Source organism: Choloepus didactylus, chromosome 1 (assembly GCF_015220235.1).
Source record: "Choloepus didactylus isolate mChoDid1 chromosome 1, mChoDid1.pri, whole genome shotgun sequence".
In the NCBI taxonomy this organism is placed as follows: Eukaryota; Metazoa; Chordata; class Mammalia; order Pilosa; family Megalonychidae; genus Choloepus; species Choloepus didactylus.
Genome location: NC_051307.1, coordinates 64,574,743 through 64,599,878, shown reverse-complemented (window position 1 = coordinate 64,599,878; position 25,136 = coordinate 64,574,743). Strand labels below are relative to the sequence as shown.

At 37.3% G+C, this 25,136-nt stretch overlaps 1 protein-coding gene across 28 annotated transcripts in view; it reads left to right on the top strand.

Annotated features, from left to right (window-relative positions):
- The window catches only part of LOC119532323 (ABI family member 3 binding protein), a 277,976-nt gene that overhangs the window by 22,271 nt on the left and 230,569 nt on the right, over positions 1-25,136 (top strand). The window lies entirely within an intron of this gene.

The following is a 25,136-nucleotide window of genomic DNA, read 5'->3' as shown; positions in this document are numbered from 1 at the left end:
TAACAATCTTGTTTTTCTTTGAAACCAACTTAACTTCAATAGGACACTTAAACTGTGTTCCTATACTCCTCCATTCCCCCACCTTTATGTAGTTCTTATCAAGAGTTACATATTTTACATTGAGTCCAAAACCACCAATTTATCATTACAGTTTATGTATTTTAGATCCTGTAGGAAGTAAATAGTGGAGTTATAAATCAACCATACAGTAGTATTGGTCTTTATATCTACCATGTGATCTTTACTGGAAATCTTTATTTCTTCATGTGGTTTCAGTCAATTGTTTAGTGTCCCTTCCTTTCAGCCTGCTTAGGACAGATCTGCTGGTGATGAAGTTCCTCAGCTTTTGATTGTCCAGGAATGTTTTCATCTCCCCCTCATTTTTATCTTTCAGGTGTTTGTGAATTCTCCAAGTCTCTGATGGTTATTGACTTCTATTTGTATTCCATTGTGGTCAGAGAATGTTCTTTGAACAAATTCGTTTTTATATTTTTTATTTTATTGAGGCTTGTTTTTATGTCCCCGCATACAGTCCATTCTGGAGTAAGATCCGTGATCACTAGTGAAGAACGTGTGTCCCAGTGACCTGGGATGTAATATTCTATATATGTCTGTTAAAAGTCTCTATATCTCTCTTTCATTTCTTTGTTTCTCTGTTGGTAGGGCTCGCTTTAGTATCTGAAGTAGGGCAGGTCTTTTATTAGCAAACTCTCTCAGCATTTGTTTGTCTGTGAAAAATGTAAGCTCTCCCTCAAATTTGAAGGAGAGTTTTGCTGGATAAAGTATTCTTGGTTGGAAATTTTCCTCTCTTAGAATTTTAAATATGTCATGCCACTGCCTTCTCGTCTCCACGGTGGCCGCTGAGTAGTCATTACTTAGTCTTATGTTGTTTCCTTTGTATGTGGTGAATTGCTTTTCTCTTGCTGCTTTCAGAACTTGCTCCTTCTCTTCAGTATTTGACAGTCTGATCAGAATATGTCTTGGAGTGGGTTTGTTTGAATTTATTCTATTTGGAGTTTGCTGGGCATTTATGCTTTGTGTATTTATATTGTGTAGAAGGTTTGGGAATTTTTCCCCAACAATTTCTTTGAATACTCTTTCTAGACCTTTACCCTTCTCTTCCCCTTTTGGGACACCAATGAGTCTTAAATTTGGACGTTTCATTTTATTTATCATATCCCTGAGATCCATTTCGATTTTTTCAATTTTTTTCCCCATTCTTTCTTTTGTTCTTTCATTTTCTGTTCTGTGGTCCTCAAGGAGGCTGAGTTGTTGTTCAACTTCCTCTAATCTTGTATTATGAGTATCCAGAGTCTTTTTAATTTGGCCAACAGTTTCTTTAATTTCCATAAGATCTTCTATTTTTTTATTTACTCTTGCAATATCTTCTTTATGCTCTTCTAGGGTCTTTTTTATGTCTTTCATATTCTGTGCCATGCTCTTCTTCAAGTCTTTTATATCCCATGCCATGCTCTCTTTGCCTGTCTGTAGTTCTTTGATTAATTCTGCCAGGAACTGTGTGTCTTCAGATCTTTTGATTTGAGTGTTTGGGTTTGGGTTCTCCATGTCGTCTGGTTTTATCATATGCTTTAAGATTTTCTGTTGTTTTTGGCCTCTTGGCATTTGCTTTACTTGATCTTTAATTTGTTAGAATTGCAGTTTGGTGACATACACTTTCTCTAACTAACCAGCAGGTGGTGTCCGTGAGTCACTTATTCCCCTCAAGTCAGTTCTCCCCAACTTTGTGTTATGTGGGGATCTGATTCTTTTGGGGTCCAGTTGGTGCATTTAATTTGGGTGTGTTGTTGGTGCTGTCTGCCCTCAATGAGGGGCATGTGCCTGAATGGTTAGGGGGGAAGGGCAGGTTTAATAATCAAACCTCCCAGGTGTTCCCGGAGACTTAAGGCTGTTCTCTGCCACTGACACAAAAGTCCTTGGTATTGGCGTAGGTTCCCTGGGATTTCCGAGTGGTTCCCCCGTCCCTGCTGTGCTTTTCCAGGACCTCTGTTGAGGGGGGGAGGGCCGTGCCACATCACAAGTGAGCGCCAGCCTCCAGGGAAGCCCTGGGCCGCCAGGCTATGTAGGGGCGTTCCCAGCCCACTTCAAAGATGGTTGAATGGGACGCGTTAACTTCTCCCTTTCTGCACAGCTCCGCTCTCCCAGCTCCAGGACAATCAGCCGTGGGTGTATTCAAGGCCACTGTCCACGGCCGATATTGTGTCATGTGAGCGGTGCTGTGGGAAAGACTCCCTGTCAGGCTGGGATTCTTGTCTCGGTTCTGTGCTGTGTGCTCGGCCCCGGGCAGGAGCAGCCCCGCCTGCTGGGGTGACGGCCGCGAGGCTGGGTTTCTCCCCTTTGTTTCCCTGGACCTGAGACAATCTGCAGTGGGTGTGGGAAGGGGTATCCTCCACCCCAGACACCGGGGCGTTCGTCCAGACCGCTCCTGTCTTATCTGCAGCTGTTCCTGGGCTTCTCTCTTTAAAAAAAAAAACAAAAAAACAAAACGCTAGCCCAGCGTCTCCCCCCGCTGCAGTGTGGCCGATGGATCAGCCTACTCACTAACTTGTTTCAGAATGCAGACTCCTGGTTTCACCAAACGCACGTTCCCTGTGGCTTTAGCAGAACTTGTCCGGCTGGTGCTACTTTGGAAGTGGTGTTCTGGGTCCTTTCTGGTTTTTTATCTAGTGTTTTCCACAGAGGTGTTTTTTTCTCTGTCTCACCTAGTCGCCATCTTAGGTTCCACCTCTCCAAGAGCATTTCTGATGCTCTAACTTTATATTGTACCTATGGTGTACTTCGTTAATGGATGCCATTAGTGCTTTAAGCTGAACACACTAGCTCCCTTCAAAGATACCATTGTTTATGAAATGATTACAAAACAAAAACAACACAGACCCTTATCTTCCTCTACTAGGACCTTATTTACAAAGCATGTAGCAAATCATAAAAATGGGTACAAGTTATCATCCAGTTGGTCATTCCCTTGGACAGGCAAGATATGGGTCACTTGGATGGCACAGGTCACAAGAGAAAAGGAGTCTTCCTCCTTGGCGCCTCTTCCCAGACTCAATCCGAGTCTAGGCCCCAAGAATTCTTCTCTAATATATATCATCATCATCCAGCGAGTCACAGGCTTCACTGTGGTCCTTTTGCTTTTGTATATATTTAAGGCACCAAGGACTTCTCTTTTCCAAGTGTCTTATCATATTTGCCAGAGAAGGATTGTTTCAGCAATAAAAACAGCTCTTTTCCTACTACTCCTTTATCCACTCTCAATGGACACAACTAATTAAGCAAGGAAAAGTATCCAGGCTTCTGAAACAGATTCTATTTTTGAAAGGTGCTGTAGACAAAGAACAAAGGAGGAGGAAGCAAAATTCTGAATCAGTTCTGAAAGTATCATCCAAACATCAAGGTGCTACTAGAAATGTCACAACTGTGAGTAGGGATTAACCGTTTTATAATCCCTTTTCCCACTCTGTCCTCAGAAGTGGGGCACCCCTTCATCCTTACCAGCCCATTTGCTCCAAGGCAGCTCGATCACAGTGGGGGCTCACTCCTAATTGACTTATTTGCTGCTGGGAGTCACTCATTAGAAGTGGAGGTATATTGCTTTTAGGTTCAATTTCATTATCTTTAGTGAACTAAAGTTTAATTATAGCATAACAAAATAAGGAGGCATCTTCCAATATTAAAAGGCTTTTATCTACATTCAAATGTAGACATTTTCAACTTTTGTAATATCGTTTTCTTTTTCCTAAGACAAGATAATTATAAAAATCTTCTTTAAGAAATTCCCTGTATTAATACATATAATAATAAAATAATAATCAGAGCATTATGTTAAGAAATAACTGACTTTTTATCAAACAGGAGAAGTTTTTGCCTAGACTATCTGTAAACAAATTGCTTGTTGACTCTTAGAAAGAGAGGATCTCAAACAGCATCTTGGACAAATTTGACTTTCCTATTATTCTATGCTGTTCCCTAGAGTTAAAGTGACTTATTTTAACTTTCTTTTCAGCTAACTAGTAAATAGTCTTCTATATTTATATCCTAATCTGAGGAATGGGCAGAAAGTGACTTCCTTCCATCATTCTTTCTTAATTTAAACACATAGTAAAAGATGTTTTCTCTGTCTTCTATTTGTCCACCTGATGGCTTCATCCAATCAGGTATTTTATATATATATTTTGTCAGTAACTTTAATGCTCATTGACAATTTTGCATTCCTGTTTACAGTGGAATTCACCTTTTTTAAGTATACAGCTCTGAGTTTTGATAATTGTACACAAATGTGTAACTACTGCCACAATCACTGTATAAAACATTTCCATCACCTCAGAAAGTTAAACTGTGCTCTCCTGTGGTCAGTCCCTTCCCTGTACCCCAGCCCCTAGAAACCACAGATTTGATTTCTGTGTGTATAGTTTTGCCTTTTCCAGAAAGTCTTATAAATAGAATCATATAGTATGTAGCCTTTATGTCTGGCTTTTTTCTCTTGGCATAGTCCTAGCTTTTGTGATTCATTCATGTTGTGGCAGGTATTAGTAATTTGTTCTTTTTTTATTGATTGAGTGGTATTCCATATAAGGCCATGCCACAATTTGTTTATCCACTTGCCAATTGCTAGACATTTGGATTTAGGATTAAAATTGCTATAAACATTTGCTTATAGGTCTTTATGTGAACATATGTTTTCATTTCTCTTAGGTAAATATCTAGGAGTGAGTTGCTTTGCCAAGGATAAGTGTATATTTAACTTTATAAGAAGTGCCAAACTGTTTTCCGAAGTGACCATAGCCTTTTTAGAGCAAAATATGAGGATTCCAGTTGTTCTATATCCTCACTAGAACTTGATATTGCCAGGTTTGTTTGTTTGTTTTTAGCTGTTCTAATAGGAATGAATCAGATAATTTTTGAATACACAAATCTCTTTGGAGATTTATTTGAAAGAAATATGAGAAATGTTTTCTTAGAAACCACAATCTTTTCTGAAATCTAATAGGCATATTAATTCACTGACAGTCACTATTTCTTATTAGATAAGATAAATACAGATATTGGGTACATTTGCATGGCAGAGAAGAAACATTCAGTAAAGATTAGTCTTACCTCCTTTCCTCTCTGTACCTTGTATTCATGACTCATCATAATCCTAACATTAAAATTATACAACCTAAATTGAACTGTAATATAGCCCCTCTTTGGGCTTCAAGGATTCACTTACGCCTGCCCTCTTCCATGAGGCTCTTCCCAATTATTTCTAGACCATTTGTTATTTCAGTTTTTTTAGTTGTATAGCTTCTGTCAACAAGAGATGAGATTTACTTGAATGCAGAATGTGACTTGTTTCCTTTCTTCTTTATATTGCACTTAATTCAATTCTAAGCACAGAATGTGCACACAATTAAGTCACTAAATGAATGAATAATGACCTGTAGTCAATTAGCCACTCTCTAAATGGACATTACTGGGCCAAAACTGCAATATACTCTGACTCTGAATGAAGCTTCTTGTTGCTAGAATAGTCTCACAGGTACTTAAGATACCTCTTCTATCTCCCCCAGGATAATAGGTCCTATCACTCACTTCATGAGCCCTCTTTCCCCTACAATGCTAATTTTTCCGAAAATAGAATGGAAAATAAGGCCAATTATATTCTAAAACTGCTTTGTCTATTAATGAGAGGTATTTGGAAGGCAAGCTTATATTATGATCTTAAAATATTGCTGGGAGAAAAAATTGCAGAAAGGCATTCTACATGGGAGCATGTTCTGTTGAAAGGTGAATCTATTGACAGTCTGTCAAGTGGTCCCTGGAAAAAGGGAATAGTTTATTGTCTTAGTTATATGCATGATGCCTCTGAATAAAAAACTGAAATCTCGAAGTCAGCCTCAGCGGGATGTGGGTATACACTTAGATTGGACAGGGCCACAATGTTTAAAAATTTGGATTTCTGGCCCCCTCCCAAGAGATTCAGATTCAGTAAATTTGGCATGGGGCCCAGGAATCTGATGTTTGAAATGCTCCCTAAGTGATTCTGCTGTATAACTAGGTTTGGAAACCGCTGCCTTATAGGCTCTTTAATTATCGGGGTTTCTTCTACAGCAATGGTTTTTTTTGTACTTATTTATTTATTTTAGCTCCCAGGACTCATCCCTTAAACAAAACCTTAAGAAAAAGCTAATATATAACATAGATTAAAATGGAGTTATTGTGGTTAAAATGGAATTTGAGATTCAGAGCCCTGCCCGGTTAGTCCTCTCTTGGCCTGTACTTTGAAAGACTGTGTTCTGGAGAGAATGGTAGCTAAATCTGACATCCCAATTTATGCAGAAATGAAAACCCTTCTCTTTTTCCAATAACCATAGTGTCATTGGAGAAAGGAGGCATGAGGCCAAAAAAATGATCAGTGGACTTGGAAACAAATCACCTCTATTGCAGCCCTTACTCTGCTTCTAACTGATTGGGTGACCTTGGGGGAAATTATTTCCTCTCTCTGGGTCTTAGTTTTCTCATCTAAAAAATATGAAGCATATATTTGCTAATCCTGTTCCATAAGGTGGATCATGTATGTTTTTGAAGTGAAAGGACATGGTGGGCTGTTATTTTTCAGCATGAGCTTTTTCTCCTGCTGGAGACCAAGGAATCTAGATCCTTTATTAGTATGAAAAGGAATCTCAGTACTTAAATATTTCACTCACTGGGCCTCAAACACCAGAAGTAAACTAGGAAAATTGGAGAACCTTAATGGAACTGTTTATTTACTTTAAAAATATTCATTAATATATGAAGATAACCTCATGATGAAGAACACTGCCAAAAAATAACTTCATTGTTCAATTTCTTTAAAAGGTGAGTGAGGGTTTGTTGGAGCCCATTGCTTTTGTGCACATTTGCAGAGGCCTGAAAGCCGTTTTTCAACTAAGTGGTCATCCATTACTTCTCTTGGCCCAGAGAGTAGTTCTCACATCTCAAAGGTGCTTTATAAATATTTGCAATCACAGGTTTATTTGTAGATTCCTTTCAGTTTAGATAGGTCTTTTTTTCTACACATAAAAATTTGAGTTTGCTTTTTGGTTTACAAAGCATTGCCACATAATCATCTCACTTTAATTTTCATGGTGCAGGTTTCATTTTCTAAAATATAGTGCAGATGTTGTTTTAATGGCAATGCTAGGTTAATGAATTAAGGAAACTCTGAAGAGGATAAGATGGTGATTCATTGAGCTGTTGGGGTGAAATTATCAGGTGGCAGCAATGTTTTTGTGGGAAGCCAGTGCTTAAGGATAAAAGGGCATTCTATTCCCAATTGCCCCCCTCCTTCCTACCTCATTTTTGGAAAGACACAACCTTCTCAACCCAATATTCATGATTCCTCCGCTGACAAAGTGCAAATCAATTTGGCTGGCAAGAACCCTCACACTTTCTTTCTGTTTTAATTTCCATTTTTGTAATATATTTTTAATGACCTTATTCCTGATTTATTCACTAAAAAATGTGCCGGTTTGGATGTATTATGTCCCCCAAAATGCCATGTTTTTTAATGAAATCTTGTGGGGGCAGAAGTATTAGTGTTGATTAGGTTGGAATCTTTGGATGTGACCAAAGGTGTGACCCACCCAACTGTGGGTAATGCCTTTGATTAGATTATTTCCATGGAGGTGTGGCCCCGCCCATTCAGTGTGGGTCTTGATTAGTTACTGGAGCCTTATAAGAGCTCAGACAGAAGAAGGAGCTTGCTGCTGCAGCTTAGAGAGATATTTTGGAGGTGGCCATGGAAAGCAGACTTTGTTGATGCTTTGGAGATAATAGCCCAGAGTTTGCCCTGAGAAGCTAAGCCTAGAGACATTTTGGAGAACGCCATTTTGAAATGCAAGCTGGGAACAAGCAGATGGCAGCCACGTGCCTTCCCAGCTAACAGAGGTTTTTCCGGATGCCAATGGCCTTTCTCCAGTGAAGGTATACTCATGTTTATGCCTTGGTTTGGACATTTTTATGGCCTTCAGACTGTACATTTATAACCAAGTAAACCCCTTTATAAAAGCCAATTCATTTCTGGTATTTTGCCTAACAGCATTAGCAAACCAGAACAAACCCCATGGTTTTATTGGGACAAACAGAGGGAAAAAAACACCTTGATAATCAAAGGAATGAGATTCAACTTTTATCAACATCTATTAAACACCTATCTTGTATCAAACTGTGTACTTGCCAGTTAATTTCATTTCTATTGTGTGTTATAATCCTAAGTAAAGCATTTTTGATAATTAGGAAATAAAATATCCAGAGCTGGTAGTCGGCATAAATGTAAAGGAAGCACACTGTGCCTTTGGGGTCTGCCCACCTAAATTCTCTCCTTACTTGTACCCTTGACCCCGATACCCAACGCCACATATAGCCACACTCTGGGGTTGCCTTCTGCTTGCAGTGTTTCCAGCTCCAGGCTGTTCTGTCACCATTCTCCCATCAATATTTTCCTAGTCAGTACCTCATTCCTCCTAGTCCTCTCCTTGGAAATAATCTTACATTCTCATTCATACTGAGGTGTTAATAGCTGCTAACCACTAAATGTTTTCTCTTTGAGACATTTGCTTTTTATATAAAGATGCTTATGTGGGCAAAGCCTTAATAAAAGGAATTGGGTCAATAGTTATCTTTTCTAATGGGATTTCAAACCTTGAAAGTATAGGGTTATAGGGGAAGATTTTGTTAAACTATAAAGGTCCTCCTTATGTCCCCTAAATCACATCAAGTAAGTGGCCACCTATTCTGTTTATATGTCAACTGGGTCCTGGAAAAAGTACTCAAGATACCAAGCAATGTCTTCAGTGTAGAAAGTCCTCATTGAAATACAAATGTTTGCATGAAATTTGCTAGGCATGTCGTGGAATGCTGTGTGTTTAATACAGAAAATGATATCGCAACCACCAAAATTTCTTGAAGCCATTATAATTACCAAGAAATTAGCTTTAAGATCTCTTTGCTTGATAGGCTCCTTGGAGTGACTCAGTTTTAATAGGATTTAAAGAAAAAACTCTTGGCATGGGGCTTGAACATGATCACCTCAACTAGCTCACTTCTCAATCATTCCATTTTAATATTGAGGTGGGGTAGCAAACAGGTGAAGGCTCACAGTCCTCCCCAACCCCTCTTTTCCCACTAGGATTCTTTCACAGCCCCCACTCTCTAAGGAGAGGGAGGACAAGTGCTGCTAATAAAGAGAATGCTTTCAGCACAAACTGAAGAACTGCTCTCCTCAAGGAGCTGCGCTGGACAGGGAGGGAAGAGCCTGAAGCTCTCTGTAAGGAGAGGGAGACGCGTGGGGCCAAGTAGCAGGGCAGAGGCAGTGTGGATGAGGGAGGTCTGTTGGTGTGAGAGTCCAGGGACTCTATAGAACGGGAGAGAACAAATACATTTTATAAACATTGCTGGGTTCCAAGTTCTTGGGTTCTTTTGAATATTTCAGTGGTATAAAGTAAAATCTGAAATCCCTGCCGGGAACCAGATACCTGGGAGTTAGTAGGCTTCATGTACTGTCATATTTTCTAGTCTGTTCACTTTGGAAGGAACCATTGTTACTTCCCCAGATGTCCAACTGGGCACTCCACTTTTCATAGAAGCAAAGATCAATAAATTTCAAAGCCCAATTGATGTTATAATTTCACCCACTGAGCACGGTTATGGAATAGAGGCCTAACTTCTGTTTTAAAGCAATAATCAGGAATTCATTCAACAAATACCTATCAAGTGCCTATTGTAGCACTTACTGAATGGGTGTGGATAAAAGTACCCTCCCCCTTCCTTTATAACACAGGCCTGATTAGCTCAGAGGCCACTGGTCATGCAGGCATGAGGCTATAAGGGAATTCAAGCTGTAGCAAGATTCCAAAGAATGGCTAAGATTCAGCTAGATCCGTAAGTTTGGAAATATCCCCATGGGAGTTTTCTGTTGAAAGAAATGCAGTAACTCCTTATGTAATATAAAGTTTGTAAATAATGGCCATTTAATAGTGATTTTCTTAGAAGAATATTTATATTATAACTTTTTACAGGAGGCTAACTTTACATGGGCAGGAAAAAAGAATTTGTAATGCATCTTTTCCCTAAATCTAAAAACAAAACAAAACAAAACAAAAACAGCTTTCCTTTGCTGAGATTATTGGGGATTTCCTCTGACTCTTGGCAGATGATTTACAAAAATGAGTTAACACCATCAGATGTGGACTCTTCCTACTCCACCCTGACTCTATTCCAGCAAAATCCATTCTTCCTTCACAAACGAGCATAATTTTTTTTTCTTCTTGTTGAAAGAGATCTGCTTTTCTGTCGTTTGTTCTGAGCTTTGCCTTGAGATTTAAAGATTCTAGTTTCACTGCCCTTCTTTCCAGGAAGGAGACTACATGCTCTTCTGAATATAGAATGTAGGATGTATGTTTGTGGTTGATGGAGAGTCTTTCAGGTTTAAAATAACATCCAGAGTCGAGGACCTCCTGCTGGTCATGTTTGTTGGGTGAACTGGTCCCTTTAGCACTTGGCTCTTGCTCTCTCTGCTGGGGCAGCTTGGAGTGCCTGGCATAGGATAGGATTGGCAACCAGTTCTACAATACCAGAGTTCGGCTCTAGAGCCCTACATAAATCACCTATCCTCGCTTGGTCTCAGTTCTCTCAGTTTGAAATGAAGACCTAAACTCCCCACTATCTCTAAAGCTCTGGGTGGTGCACAGAGTTGTGAGTAGTAAAATCTCATTGGAAATCGCCTTTGCAGCTTGTTGCAGACTGCATGTGTGAGCATCTTGCCTCTGATTTGGATCTGTGACTGTCTTGCTTCATGGTTTGCGTCAGTTAGACGGTGTCTATGCCTCCCCACCCTTTGTGTTAAACAGTGGATCGGCATAAAATGAAGCAATGGACTTTGACCCTCCTGGGGAACTAAGAATAAATAGATTATTCCTCCTACAGGTTTGAAAGAGCTCAGCAACTCCCAAAGGGAACTACTACATTAAACAGCAGAAACGCACATTCAAAGGATAAACTGTATTTCTTATAGGACAGTGAAGTGTATTTAAAATCTCTGAAATGGATCATGCAGGATTTGTTTTTCTTAAGAAGATTCTGGAATGCAAAGCTATATGTTAAGTTTAAAAAAAGATAAGGCCAGAAGCAACTTCAATCATATACAGAACATGGATCCGGCATGGCCAGATCATGCTGTTAGAACTCCCCAAGTCACACTTGGCATCCTTTGTCTATGTCCTCTAATGCCAAAGAGCCCCTATTTTTAAGCCAGACCCGACCCTCCTATAGTCAGCCCTTATGCAATCTCATTCATTTTAGTAGATTTTGTAAGTCTATGTGGCCAATGACCTAGGTAACTACAGTGTTTTCATGAGTGTGAATCATATTTTTATGAAGATTAGGCTGACCTGAAAACTGTTGGCTAATTGCTGATTAAAACATCTACCTCTCACAAAATAATCTTGAAGGCGTTTTTATTCCTAGATTAATGTAGTGAAATGGAAATGTCAGGGTAGTTGCAATAATTATACCTCGCTGAACTGTTTTTTCATTGATTGATATAATAAAAATTGTACAGAGATATGGGTACAACACATAAAATTGGAATTAATTACTTTTAGTGCATATTCACAATTCAAGTTTAAATTGTCCTTGGTCTTATTGGTGCTCCAAAATGCTGAGAGGCCCAGCAGGTCTGAGGCTTAAAAGGTTTGTTAATTTCAAATAATATTTGATTTCACAAAATTCTAATGTAAAAGAAACTTACCTGTCTCTGGGAATGGAATGGGATTTACCTTTACAGATCATCGAGTTTTGGAATGTTAAGTCATTTGACCATGATCATGTTGCTAGTCAAGGACAAAACTGAGTCTACCAAAGTAACTCTCCCATACCTGAGTAATCTTTAGTACTGTGTGTGTGTATATATATATATAATAGCCTTACAGATTCTAGGGTTTTAAAATTCTTTGCACATGCATCAACATTTGAGTTCCTATTATACACAAGATCTCATGCTTATCATGGTGAAGGGTACAGAACATGTGATCTCCCAGGGTCATAATCATAAAAACAAAACCACCAAGTATAACATCTAGAATAACAGCTTATGTCTAGAAAGAGGAAGAACAAATTCTCAGATCAATCTTTGCTATGTGTGGTGGATCAGGGGAGGGGCATGTGTCTGTCTTTATGTGCATAAAATTCCTGTAGCTTAAACTGTGCTGTAGTCTCACAGTTTACATAAGAACTGTATTTTACAAATAATCTCAACTTTTCTTGCAATACATCCTTTTAACAATAAAGATTCTCAAGATTTTTTTGTTTGTTTACTTATTTAACTTTAGAGCAAGGATCAGCAAACTTTTTGTATAAAGGACTAGATTGGAAATATTTTTCACATTGTGAGCTACACATTATCTGTTGCAACTATTCAACTTTGCTGTTTTATAGAAACAGGTGGCAGGCTGAACTTGGTGCATGGCCCATAGTTTGCCCTGTAGAGCATGAATTTAAGATCACTTAACTTCACCAGAAGAAGTTGACAAAAGCTGAACTGGAGGATAAAGGTCTTACTTAGTTTTGTGATGAGCAAATTGGAGAGACTGGGTTTATTGATAACAGATCTCTTGCCTGCATTCATAGTACACACATGAAGTCATGGTTCTCTATTTGCAACATAACAGCTGTGCGCTATGGAAACAATTAATATTGTGAGTCTAATGTGACCACTTCAGGTTGGAGAACAGAGGCATTTTCAGGATTTTGAAGTCGATCCTGATTTCATGTAACTCTCTTAGGATTAAATTAGGAGGAAAACTAAGCTAATCACAGAACTGGACCTGGTTCCCAGAATTTCTCTAACCCCATCTTTGGCCTTGGGTGAAGTCCTCCTTATGCATCCATTCATGGTAACATTTATCATTTGTAAAAATAGTTTAAATCATGACACTGAACACACCGAGGGCAGGGACTTTGCTTTATTTCCAGCTGTGACATTTTGGCAGTCACTTTACCAGTTTGGGCCTCTGTTTATTTCATCTGTTATAATTGCTAATGCCCTTTCACTGATAATATTCCATGATTTCATTCCTCAGAGCATCCAGTATAATGCCTGGTACAGAGAATTTACTTAATAAACACTTTTAAAAAATGAATGATGTATAAACTCAAGCTTTTCCTTACTAAAACCATTATTCTAATAGTGAACTGAATATTCCCTTTGAGCAGAATTATTTTATTCAATGAGTAAAGGCTTCCCATGTTTTTATATTACTGTAATAATAGGATGTATTTTGGTCCAGAAATAATTGGCCATCTTGAAGGACATTTGCTAAATCTATGACTTGTGTTTTTTTCTTAAAACCTGCTATTTAAAGAAACTGTAGTGCTCAATGGTTTGGACTGTCCAGAATTCTGTCGCAATATTCATTAAGGATTCTGAATTTTCTTAGGCCTGGAAGCAGGAGAGATCAGTGAACTTCATGAGAGATGGGACTTAAAATGGGTTATGGTGATGGTCCCCTGATGAAGATTTACCTTAGACTCATAATTCTGCTAGTAAAGATGTCCAAGGTTTGGCTGACCTGACACTTACTGGGTTGACTTATGTGTGGAAGGGGGTGGATGTGGGAAAAGAGCTGCAAATGACCAGGAAGAAGGCTCCATTCCAGATTATCTCTGATCACCACACTTAGACTATTAGAACTTAGATTCTGCAGTTTGCTTTCCCTTATTGCTATACACGCTTATCATAGGATAAGAAACCTTAATTCTTTAACAGTCATTTATACCTAACTGGAAATAAGCTATTTAGATCTTTTCCAGTCTGACAATTGACAAACCAAAACTTTAAAGAAGGTAAGGTGGCCAACCAGTGAGGGCAGAGAAGGATGGCAAAGACCAGAAGTTGGAGTAAATATACTGAAATTGGAGACAGGAGGATGCTGACATTCTTGTCTATATAATTTTTTGTTTCCTAGGACCACTCACATGGAAGCTTGCTGCAAATTATCCTTTTCAAGCTATTTCAATGTCTCAGTTCTTTCTCATTAAAACAGAACAAATTAGTGAATAACATAATAAGAAAGGAAGGGGAGATGTGAAATGAAATGAAATAAAGTTTCAGTGTCTGAGAGATTCCAAATGGAGTTGAGAGGTCACTCTGGTGGGCATTCTTATGCACTATATAGATAACCATTTTTAGGTTTTAATGCACTGGAAAAGCAAGAACTAAATACCTGAAAGTATCAAACTGCAATCCAGTAGCCTTGACTCTTGAAGATGATTGTGTAACAGTGTAGCTTACAAGGGGTGACAATGTGATTGTGAAAACTTCTGGATCACACTGCCTTTATCCAGTGAATGGATGGATCAGTAGAAGAATGGGGACAAAGACTGAATGAAAAATAGGATGGGATGGGGTGATGATTTGGATGTTCTTTTTTACTTTCATTTTTTATTATATTCACTTTTTCTGGGACAAGGAAAATGTTCAAAAAATAGATTGGGGTGATGAATGCACAACTATATGATGGTACTGTGAACAATTGATTGTACACTTTGGATGATTGTATGGTATGTGAATATATCTCAATAAATTGAATTTAAAAAAAAAAGCATTAAAAAATAAGGAAGGAAGGAAGAATACATCTTAGATCTGGAAAGCATGGGGAAAGACCAGCTGGTTAATTGAGACTTCTGAGCCTCTTGTGTTCCAGGACCCAGGCATGGGGATACTAAAGTGGACAAAAAAAAAAACAAAACAAAACAGACATACTTCTGAAATATTGTATGTTTGGTTCAGAAACCACTGCAATAAAGCAAATATCACATTAAAAAAGCTCAAATTTTTAGTTTCCTAGTGCATATAAAAGCTATGTTTACATTATATTATAGTCTATTAAGTGTGAAATAGCATTATGTCTAAAAAAACAATGGACATACCTTAATTTAAAAAAACTTTATTTCTAAAAACTGCTGACATCTTCTGAACCTTTGGTGAGTCAATCTTTTTGCTGGTGGAGGGTCTTGCCTCTTCACTGATGGCTGCTGACTGATCAGGGTGGTGGTTGCTGAAGGTTGGGGTGGCTATGGCAATTTCTTGAAATAAGACAACTTCAGCAATGAAGTTTACCACATTGATTGACCCTTCCCTTCACGAAAGATTCCTCTGTAGCATGCAATGCTGTTTGATAGCATTTTACCTACAGGAGAACTTACAAAATTAGAGTCAATGTTCTAAAGCCCTGCCATTGTTTTTTAACTAAGTTTATGTAATATTCTAAGCCTTCTGTTATCTTTCAGCAATGTTCATGGCATCTTATCAGTAGATTTCATCTCAAGAAACCACTTTGCTCATCCATAAGAAGCAACTCCCCATCCGTTTAAAATTTATCATGCAGCAATTCAGTCTCATCTTCAGGGTCCACTTCTAATTCTATTTCTCCTGCTATGTCTATCACATCTGCAGTTACTTCCTCCCTTGAAATCTTGAACCCCTCAAAGTCATCCATGAGGGTTGGAATCAACTTCTTCCAAACTCCTGTTAATGTTGACATTTTGATCTCCTCCCAGGAATCGCAAATGTTCTTAATGGCATTTAGAACGGTGAATCCTTTCCAGAAGGTTTTCAGTTTACTTTCCTCAGATTCAACAGAAGAATCACTGTCTTTGGCAGCTACAGCCTTATGAAATTATATTACTTAAATAATAAGACTTGAAAGTCAAAATGATTCCTTGATCCATGGACTGCAGAATGTTGTGGATGTTTTGTTAGCAGACATGAAAAAACATTAATCTCATGGTACATCTGCATCAGAGATCCTGGGTCACCAGGTTCATTGTCAATGTGCAGTAATATTTTGAAAGGAATCTTATTATCTGAGCAATAGTTCTCAACAATGGGCTTAAAATATTCAAAAAGCCATATTGTAAACAGATGTGCTGTCATTCAGTCTTGTTCCATTTGTATATAACAGGCAGAATAGATTTGGCATAATTCTTAAGTCCCTAGGATTTTTGGAATGGTAAATGGTCATTGGCTTCAACTTAAAGTCACCAGCTGCATTAGCCCCTATCAACAGAGTCAGCCAGTCCTTCAAAGCTCTGAAGCCAGGCATTGACTTCTCTCTAGCTATGAAAGACCTAGATGGCATCTACTCCCAAGATAAGGCTCTTTTGTCCACATTGAAAGTATGTTGTTTAATGTAGCCAACATTGCCAATTAGCTAGATCTTCTGGATAACTTGCTGCAGCTTCTACATCAGTACTTACAGATTCACCTTGCACTTTTTTTTAAAAAGCAGTTTTATTGAGATACATTCACATACCATACAATCCATCCAAAGCATACAATAAATGGCTTTTAAGTATAATCACAGAGTTGTGCATTCATTACCACAATCAATTTTAGAACTTTTTATTACTCCAAAAAAGAAAAACCACATACTTCTTAGCAGTCACCTCTCAATCCCTCTATCCTTCCCCAGCCCTACATAACCACTAATCTAATTCTGTCTCTATATGTTTATTTATATTTACATTTTATATAAATGAAATCATACAATATGTAGTACTTTGTGTCTGGTTTATTTCCCTTGGCACGTTTTTTTTTTTTTAATTATTATTTTTTTAAATTAGAGAAGTTGTAGGATAACAGAAAACTCACGTAAAAAAATACAACATTCTCATATACTCCCCTATTGTTGACACTTTACATTAGTAGGTACCTTTGTTACAATTGATGAAAAAATATTAAAATATGAAAGTTAACTATAGTCCATAGTTTACATTAGGTATAGTTTCCCATATACCACCCTATTATAAACACCTTGTATTACTGTTGTACATTTGTTATAATTCATGAAAGAACATTCTTATACTTGTACCATTAACCACAGTCCATTGTCCACAACATGGTTCACTGTTTTATACAATCCCATGTTTTATCTTCTAACTTTCATTCTACTAACATACACAAACCCTAAATTTCCCCTTTCTACCACATTCACAGTCAAGACTCAGTGCTATTAATTACATTCTCAATAATGTGCTATCTTCACCACTATCCATTTCCAACCATTTACAGTCAAACTAAATAGTAATTCTGCACAATTTAAGCATAAGCTCCCCATTCTATACCCTCATTTGATTGCCTGATAACCTATATTCTAGATTCTAACTCTATGATATGGCTTATTATGATTACTTCATATCAGTGAGATCATACAATATTTGTCCTCTTGTGTCTGGCTTATTTCACTCAACATAAAGTCCTCAGGGTTCATCCATGTTGTCACATGCATCAGGACTTCATTACTTCTTGTGGCTGAATAATATTCCATCCTATTTATACACAATAGTTTGTTTATCCATTTGTCAGTTGATGGACTCTTGGGTTGCTTCCATCTTTTGGCAATTGTGAATAATACTGCTATGGACATTGGTGTGCAAATGTCTGTTCAACTCCCTGACTTCAGTTCTTCTGGGTATATATCCAGTAGTGGGATTGTTGGGCCATATGACAATTCTAAGCTTCCTGAGGAACTACTAAACTCTGTTTCACAAAGGCTGCACCAATTTACATTCCCACCAACCATGAATGAGAGTTCCTATTTTCCACATCCTGTCCAACAATTGTAGTTTTCTGTTTTTGTAATAGTGGCTCTTCTTGTAGGTGTGAAATGATATCACATTGTACTTTTGATTTTCATTTCCCTAGTAGCTAGTGATGTTGAGCATCTTTTCATGTGCTTTATAGCCATTTGTTTTTCCTCTTTGGAAAACTGACTATTCAAATCTTTTTCCAATTTTTAAATCTTTTTTGTCTTTTTATTGTGGAGTTGTAGAATTTCCTTATATATTCTGGATATTAAACCCTTATTCGGTATACGTTCTCCAAATATTTTCTCCCATTGAGTAGGTTGCCTTTTCACTTTCTTGACAAAGTCCTTTGAAGCATAAATGTTTTTAATTTTCAGGAGGTCCCATTTATCTATTTTTTTCTTTCATTGCTTGGGCTTTGGGGGTAAAGTCTGAGAAACCATTGCCTACCACAAAATCTTGAAGATGTTTCTCTACATTTTCTTTTAGGACTTTGATGGTCCTGGTTCTTATATTTAGGTCTTTAATTCATTTTGAGTTCATTTTTTATAAGGTGTGAGATGGGGGTCCTGTTTCATTTTTTGCATATGGTTATATAGTTCTCCCAGCACCATTTGTTGAAGAGAGTATTCTGTCCTAGTTGAGTGGACTTGGCAGCTTTGTTAAATATCAATTAGCCATAGATGTGATTTGTGATTGTCTACTTATGAACTCTTAATTTGATTCCATTGGTCAATATATCTATCTTCATGGCAGTATCATACCTTTTTGACCATTGTAACTCTGTAATATGCTTCAATATCAGGAAGTGTGAGTCCTCCAACTTTGTTCTTCTTTATCAAGATGTTTTTGGCTATTTGGCACCCCTTATCCTTCCAAATAAATTTGATAATTGGCTTTTCCATTTCTGCAAAGTAGGCTGTTGGAATTTGATTGGGATTACATTGACTCTGTAAATCAATTTGGATAGAATTAACATCTTAATGAAATTTAGTCTTCCAATTCATGAACATGGAATGTCCTTCCATTTGTTTAGATCTTCAATTTCTTTTAGCAATGTTTTGTAGTTTTCTGTATATAGATCCTTTATATCCTTGTTTAAATTTTTTTCTTAGATATTAGGAAAATATAGTTTTCCTTTAGCTGCTATTGTAAATGGAATTTTTTCTTGATTTCCTCCTCAGATTGCCCATTACTAATATATAGAGGCACTACTGATCTGAATTTTGCATGTTGACTTTGTATCCTGCCACTTTGCTGAAATCGTTTGTTAGCTCTATTAGCTTTGTTATTGATTTTTGGGGACTTTCTAAATATGATCATGTCATCTGCAAACAGGGGAAATCTTACTTCTTCCTTTGAAATTTGGATACCTTTTATTTCTTTGTCTTGCCTAATTGCTCTAGCTAGAACTTCTAGCACAATGTTGACTAACAGTGGTGACAGTGGCCATCCATGTCTTGTTCCATATCTTAGAGGGAAAGTTTTCAGTCTTTCTTCACTGAGTATGATGTTAGCTGTGGGTTTTTCATATATGCCCTTTATCATGTTGAGAAAGTTTCCATCTATTCCTATTTTTCTAAGTGTTCTCATCAAGAAAGGATGCTGAATTTTGTCAAATGCCTTTTCTGCTTCAATTGAGATGATCATGGGCTTTCTCCTCTTTGACTTGTTGATGTGGCATATTATATTAATTGATTTTCTTGTGTTGAACCACCATTGCATACCTGGATTAAAACCCACTTGATCAGGGTGTATAATTCTTTTAATGTCCTGCTGGATTCAAATAGCAAGTATTTTTGGTGAGGATTTTTGCATCTATATTCATTAAAAAGATTGGTCTGTAATTTTCTTTTTTTGTAGTGTCTTTGTCTGGCTTTGGTATTAAGGTAATTTTGGCTTCATAGAATGAGTTAGGTGGTTTTCCCTTCTCTTCAGTTTTTTGGAAGAGTTTGAGCAGCATTGGTACTAATTCTTCCTGGAATGCTTGGTAGAATTCACATATGAAACCATCTGGCCCTGAACTTTTCTTTTTGGGGGAGGTTTTTGATGGCTGATTCAATCTATTTACTTGTGATAGGTTTTTTGAGGTCTTCTGTCTCATCTTGAGTCAAAGTTGGTTGTTCATGTTTTTCTACAAAGTTGTCCATTTCATCTAAGTTTTCTAGTTTGTTAGCATATAGTTGCTCATAGTATCCTCTCATTATATCTTTTATTTCTGTGTGGTCAGTAGTTACATCCCCCCTCCCATTTCTGGTTTTATTTGCATCCTCTCTCTTTTTTTCTTAAGCCTAGCTAAGTTTCCATTGATTTTATTGATTTTCTCAAAGAACCAACTTTTGGTTTTGTTGATTCTCTCTATTGTTTTCATGGTCTCAATTTCATTTATTTCTGCTCTAATCTTTGTTATTTCTTTCTTTATTTCACTTGAAGACAGGATGCTGGATTTTGTCAAATCCTTTTCTTTCTCAATCAAGATGATCATGTGGTTTTCCCCTTCAGTTTGTTAATATAAAGTATTATATTAATTGATTTTCTTGTGTTGAATCACCCTTGAATACCTGGGATAAAACCTACTTGATCATGGTATATAATTCTTTTAAGTGCTGTTGGCTTTGATTTGCAAGTATTTTGTTGAAGATTTTTGCATCTATATTCATTAGAGAAATTGGTCTGTAATGTTTTCCTTGTATCTTATCTGGCTTTGGTATTTGGGTGATGTTGGCTTCATGGAACATGTTAGATAGTGTCTCCTCCTCTTCAGTTTTTTGGAAGAATTTGAGCAGGATTGATACTAATTCTTCTTGGAGTGATTGGTAGAATTCAACTGTGAAAGCATTGGGTCTTGGGCTTAACTTTGTTGGGAGGTTTTTGATGGCTGATTCAATCTCATTACTTGTAATTGGTCTGTTGAGGTCTTCTATTTCTTCTAGAGTAAATATAGATTGTTCTTGTGTTTCTAGGAATTTGTCCATTGTACCTAAATTGTCTAACTTGTTGGATACAGTTGTTCATAGTATCCTCTTATAAACTTTTATTTCTGTGGAGGTGGTAGTAATATCCTCCCTCTCATTTCTGATTTTACTTTTTTCCATCCTCTCTATTTTTTCTTTGCCAGTCTAGCTAAGGGTTGTCAATTTTATTGATCCTCTCAAAGAACCAATATACACAACATTTGGTTTTGTTAATTCTCTCTGTTGTTTTTTATTCTCCATTTCATTTATTTCTTCTCTAATCTTTGTTGTTTATTTCCTTCTGCTTGCTTTGCTGTCTCCAGGTATTTACTAACTTCTCTTGCAATTTCTTCTTTGACCCACTGATTGTTTAAGAGTATGTTGTTTATATATTTTGTGAATTTTCCAGTTCTCTGTCTCTTATTGATTTCCAGCTTCATTGTGTTATGGTCAGAGAAAATGATTTGTACAATTTTAAACTTTTTAAGTTTATTGAAACTTGCTTTGTGACCTAACGTGGTCTATCTTGGAGAAAGATCCAACAGCACTTGAGAAGAATGTATATTCTACTGTTTTGGGGTGTAATGTTCTACATATGTCTGTTAGGTCTAGTTAATTTGCCATATTATTCAAATTCCTTGTTTCTTTATTGGTCCTCTACCTAGATGTTATATCTATTGATGAGAGTGGTGTATTGAAGTCTCCAACTATTATTATAGAGACATCTATTTCTCCCTTCAGTTTTGCCAGTGTTTGCCTCACATATTTTGGGGCACAATAGCTAGGTACATAAATATTTATGATTATTTCTTCTTGGTGGGTTGCCCTTTTGTTAATAGTGTTCTTCTTTGTCTCTTTAACAGTTTCGCATTTAAAGTCTATTTTGTCCGATATTAGTACAGATACTCCAGCTCTTTTCTGGTTACAGTTTGCATAGAATATCTTTTCCAAACTTTCACTTTCAACCTATTTATATCTTTGTTTCTAAGGTGAGTCTCTTTTAAACAGCATATAGTTGGATCATACATTTTATGCACTCTTCCAATCTGTGTCTTTTGATTGGGAGTTTAAACCCTTAGCTTTCAATGTTATTACTGTAAAGGCAGTACTTCAAACATTTTATCATTTGATTTTTTGTCATATCTTATTTTTTACCCTTTTAGTTACCTTTACTGATAATCTTCATTTCTGCTCTCTCCTCCAAGCCCCTCTCTGCTGTCTTTTCCTTTCAGCCTGAAGAACTACCTTTAATATTTCTTATAGATCAGGTCTCTTTTTGGCAAAGTCTCTGTTTCTGTTTATCTGTGAATATTTTAAACTCGCTCTCATTTTTCAAGGACAGTTTTGCTGGATAAAGAATTCCTGACTGGCAGTTTTTCTCTTTTAGTACCTTGAATATATCCTCCAACTTCCTTCTCACCTCCATGGTTTCTGATGAGAAATTGGCACTTAATCTTATTTCTGTCCCCTTTTATGTGATGAATTGCTTTTCTCTCCCTACTTTCAGGATTCTCTCTTTTTCTTTGGCATTTGACATTCTGATTAGTATGTGTCTAGTAAGGTCAATTAGGATGCATTCTGTTTTGAGTATGCTGTGCTTCTTGGTCATGCGTATTTTTGTCTTTCATAACAGTTGGGAAATTTTCATCCTCATTTCTTCAACTATTCTTTCTGCCCCTTGTCTCTTCCTTTCTCCTTCTGGGACACCCATGACACTTGTGTTTGTGTGCTTTGTGCTGTCATTCAGTTCCCTGAGGCCCTACTCAATTTTTTTCCCCATTCTTTTCTCTAACAGTTTGTAAGGTTTCAACTGTCCTGTCTTCTATTTCACTGACTCTTTCCTCCATCTGTTCAAATCTGCTGTTGTATGTCTCTAGTGTCTTTTTAAATCTCTTCTATTGTACCTTTCACTCCCATAATTTCTGTTATGTTTCTTTTTATACTTTCAAATTCTTCTTTATGCTCATCTAGTGTCCTCTCAATATCCTTTATCTCTTTAGCCATATTTTCCTTCATCTCCTTGAATAGATTTAGGAATATGCTTAAGTATTTTTGATTAGTTCTTCCAAATTCTGTGTCTCCTCCAAAGTTTTAATTGTTCCTTGACTGTTCCATATCTTCCTGTTTCTTGGTATGGCTTGTAATTTTTTGCTGATATTTATACATCTGATGATCTTGGTGAGTCTACTCTGAAGGTCAGTTTCTCTCTCTTGTGTAGGTTTTTATTGTTGATTGGCTTTGTGTTAAGGCTCTTCTTTGACATTTGGTTCAGCTTATTCTAGACTTTTAGAATTGCCCCTGTTTAACTGATCCAGTTTTTTTCAGCTCTTCTTCATCTTATTCTTGCCCTGGATATGTGATACAGTTTTTAAGATTGCACTATTTGTGAAATTATTTCACTCCCAGGAGAAAGCTTCCTTTCCTCTGTTCCATCTCCAGGAATCTTGATATGTTCTGTTTGTATTTCTTTTGCCTCCATAGTTTTTTTTACAGTCCTTTCATTGCCTCTAGCTGCTTTTGCCTGGAGGGCAAATTCTGGGGGGAGGGTTACCCCAGAGAGGACTTTCCCAAGTCAGTAATTCCCAGCCAAAGCAGTGCCAGGGATTCACCAAGGGGATGAAGACCAGCTCCATAAAGCCCTTGAGAGAGGGTCAGGAAAGATGCCAAAAGCCTTTTTGATGACTCCCTAGAGCTGCACTCTCCTGCCCTTCCCAGAAGATGGTGCTCTTTACCAAACTGTTCCCTGCAGCCCCAGGAGGCACTGCCTTTAAACCTGTACTGCCTCTGTCCCTGTAAGGGTCAGTGTTGAAATAATGGCTGCAGCCAGTTGAAGGAAGGTTGAAAAAGTAGCTCAGAGCTGGAACCCAGTTATCTGAATTCACTAATCAAAAGCTGCAATCAATGCCAGCCATGTCCCCCATTATTTGAGAAGGAGATTTCTATGTCCCTTTCTCTCCACAACAGCTAGCCAGGGACTGGACCCCATGGTGGTCTGCATTGAGAGTGGGAGATGGGCATCAGCAGCCACAGCAGAGAAAGCTACTCACAGTTCTTTACTGCAGTTTCTCAGTCTCTTCCTCCTGCTCTTCCCTGGATGCTGTACAATGTTCTTCTGGCCTCCAGAGCCCCAGAAAAGTTGTTTCAGACAAGTTCTATCTGTTTACTAGCTTTTTGGAGGAGGAGCAAGTCCTAGAGCTTCCTAGTCCACCATCTCCCCCAGAAGTTCTAGTCACTGTGCACTTTTATGTTATGGACCTGGCTTCTTTCCTTAAATATCATAACAAACCTTTGCTAGCTTCAAACTTTTCTTCTGCAGCTTCCTCACCTCTCTCAGCCTTTAGAGAATTGAAGAGAGTTAGGGTCTTACTCTGGATTAGGGCTTGTGTGGCTTAAGGGAATGTTGTGGATGGTTTGATCTTCTATCCAGACCACTAAAATTTTCCCCATATAATCAATATGTCTGTTTTTCTTTTTTATCATTTGTGTATTCATTAGAGTAGCACTTTTATTAAGCTCACTTTTACATTTTTTTTTAGAAAAGTTGCAAGTTCACAGAACAATCATGCAAAAAATACAGCATTCCTATATACAACCCTATTACTAACACCTTACATTGGTGTGGGGAACCTGTTACAATTGATAAAAGCATATTTTTATAATTGTATTACTAACTATAGTCCATGGTTTAACTTAGGTTTCACTGTTTGTGCTGTGCAGTTTTATGGATTTTTTTTTAATTTTTATTCTAATAGCATATATACAACCTAACATTTCCCCTTTTAACTAGATTCAGATAGATATTTCAGTACTGTTAACTCCATTCACAGTGTTGTGCTACCATCACCACTATCCATTACCAAAACATTTCCATTGCTCCAAGTAGAAACTCTGTACATTTTAAGCCCACTTTATTCAGAGAGATTCTGAGTAGAAAAGACATGTAAAAATCACAAATATATTAAATCTAGAGTCTAGATTCTAGACTTTATAGAGCTAATTAGACCTAGGAAATAAAATCTAAAATGTGTATTTTTTGGCATTTCTTCATTACTTTGTTTAATAATATAAACATAATAAATCATACTCCTGATTCAAATTCCTATTTGCAAGACATTTATATTTTCTTTTTCTATTAATTGAATTCTAAATACTTAAAAGAGGGATGTGTCTTGCAAAAGCTACTTAGTTTTCTCTGAAAGAGGATAAGGGATGCCCTCAGACACACAAGGAGCTTGTGGCAGAGTAAGAATTAGTAACCCCAAAATGGGTTTCTATCTTATCATGTTTCTGCAACATCCTATTACCTCTTTCCATGTTTCCCTTTATTTTTTCTCTTCTAAGCACTTTCATTGATATATACTCACAGACTGTAAAATCCATCCAAAGTATACAATCAGTGATTCACAGTATTATCACATAGTTGTGCATTCATCACCACAATTAATTTTAGAACATTTTCACTACTCAAACAAACAAAATCCTATACCGCTTATTTCCCCCACCCCCCATTATTGACCTTTAGCATTGGTGTACTACCTTTGTTACTGTTGAAGACAG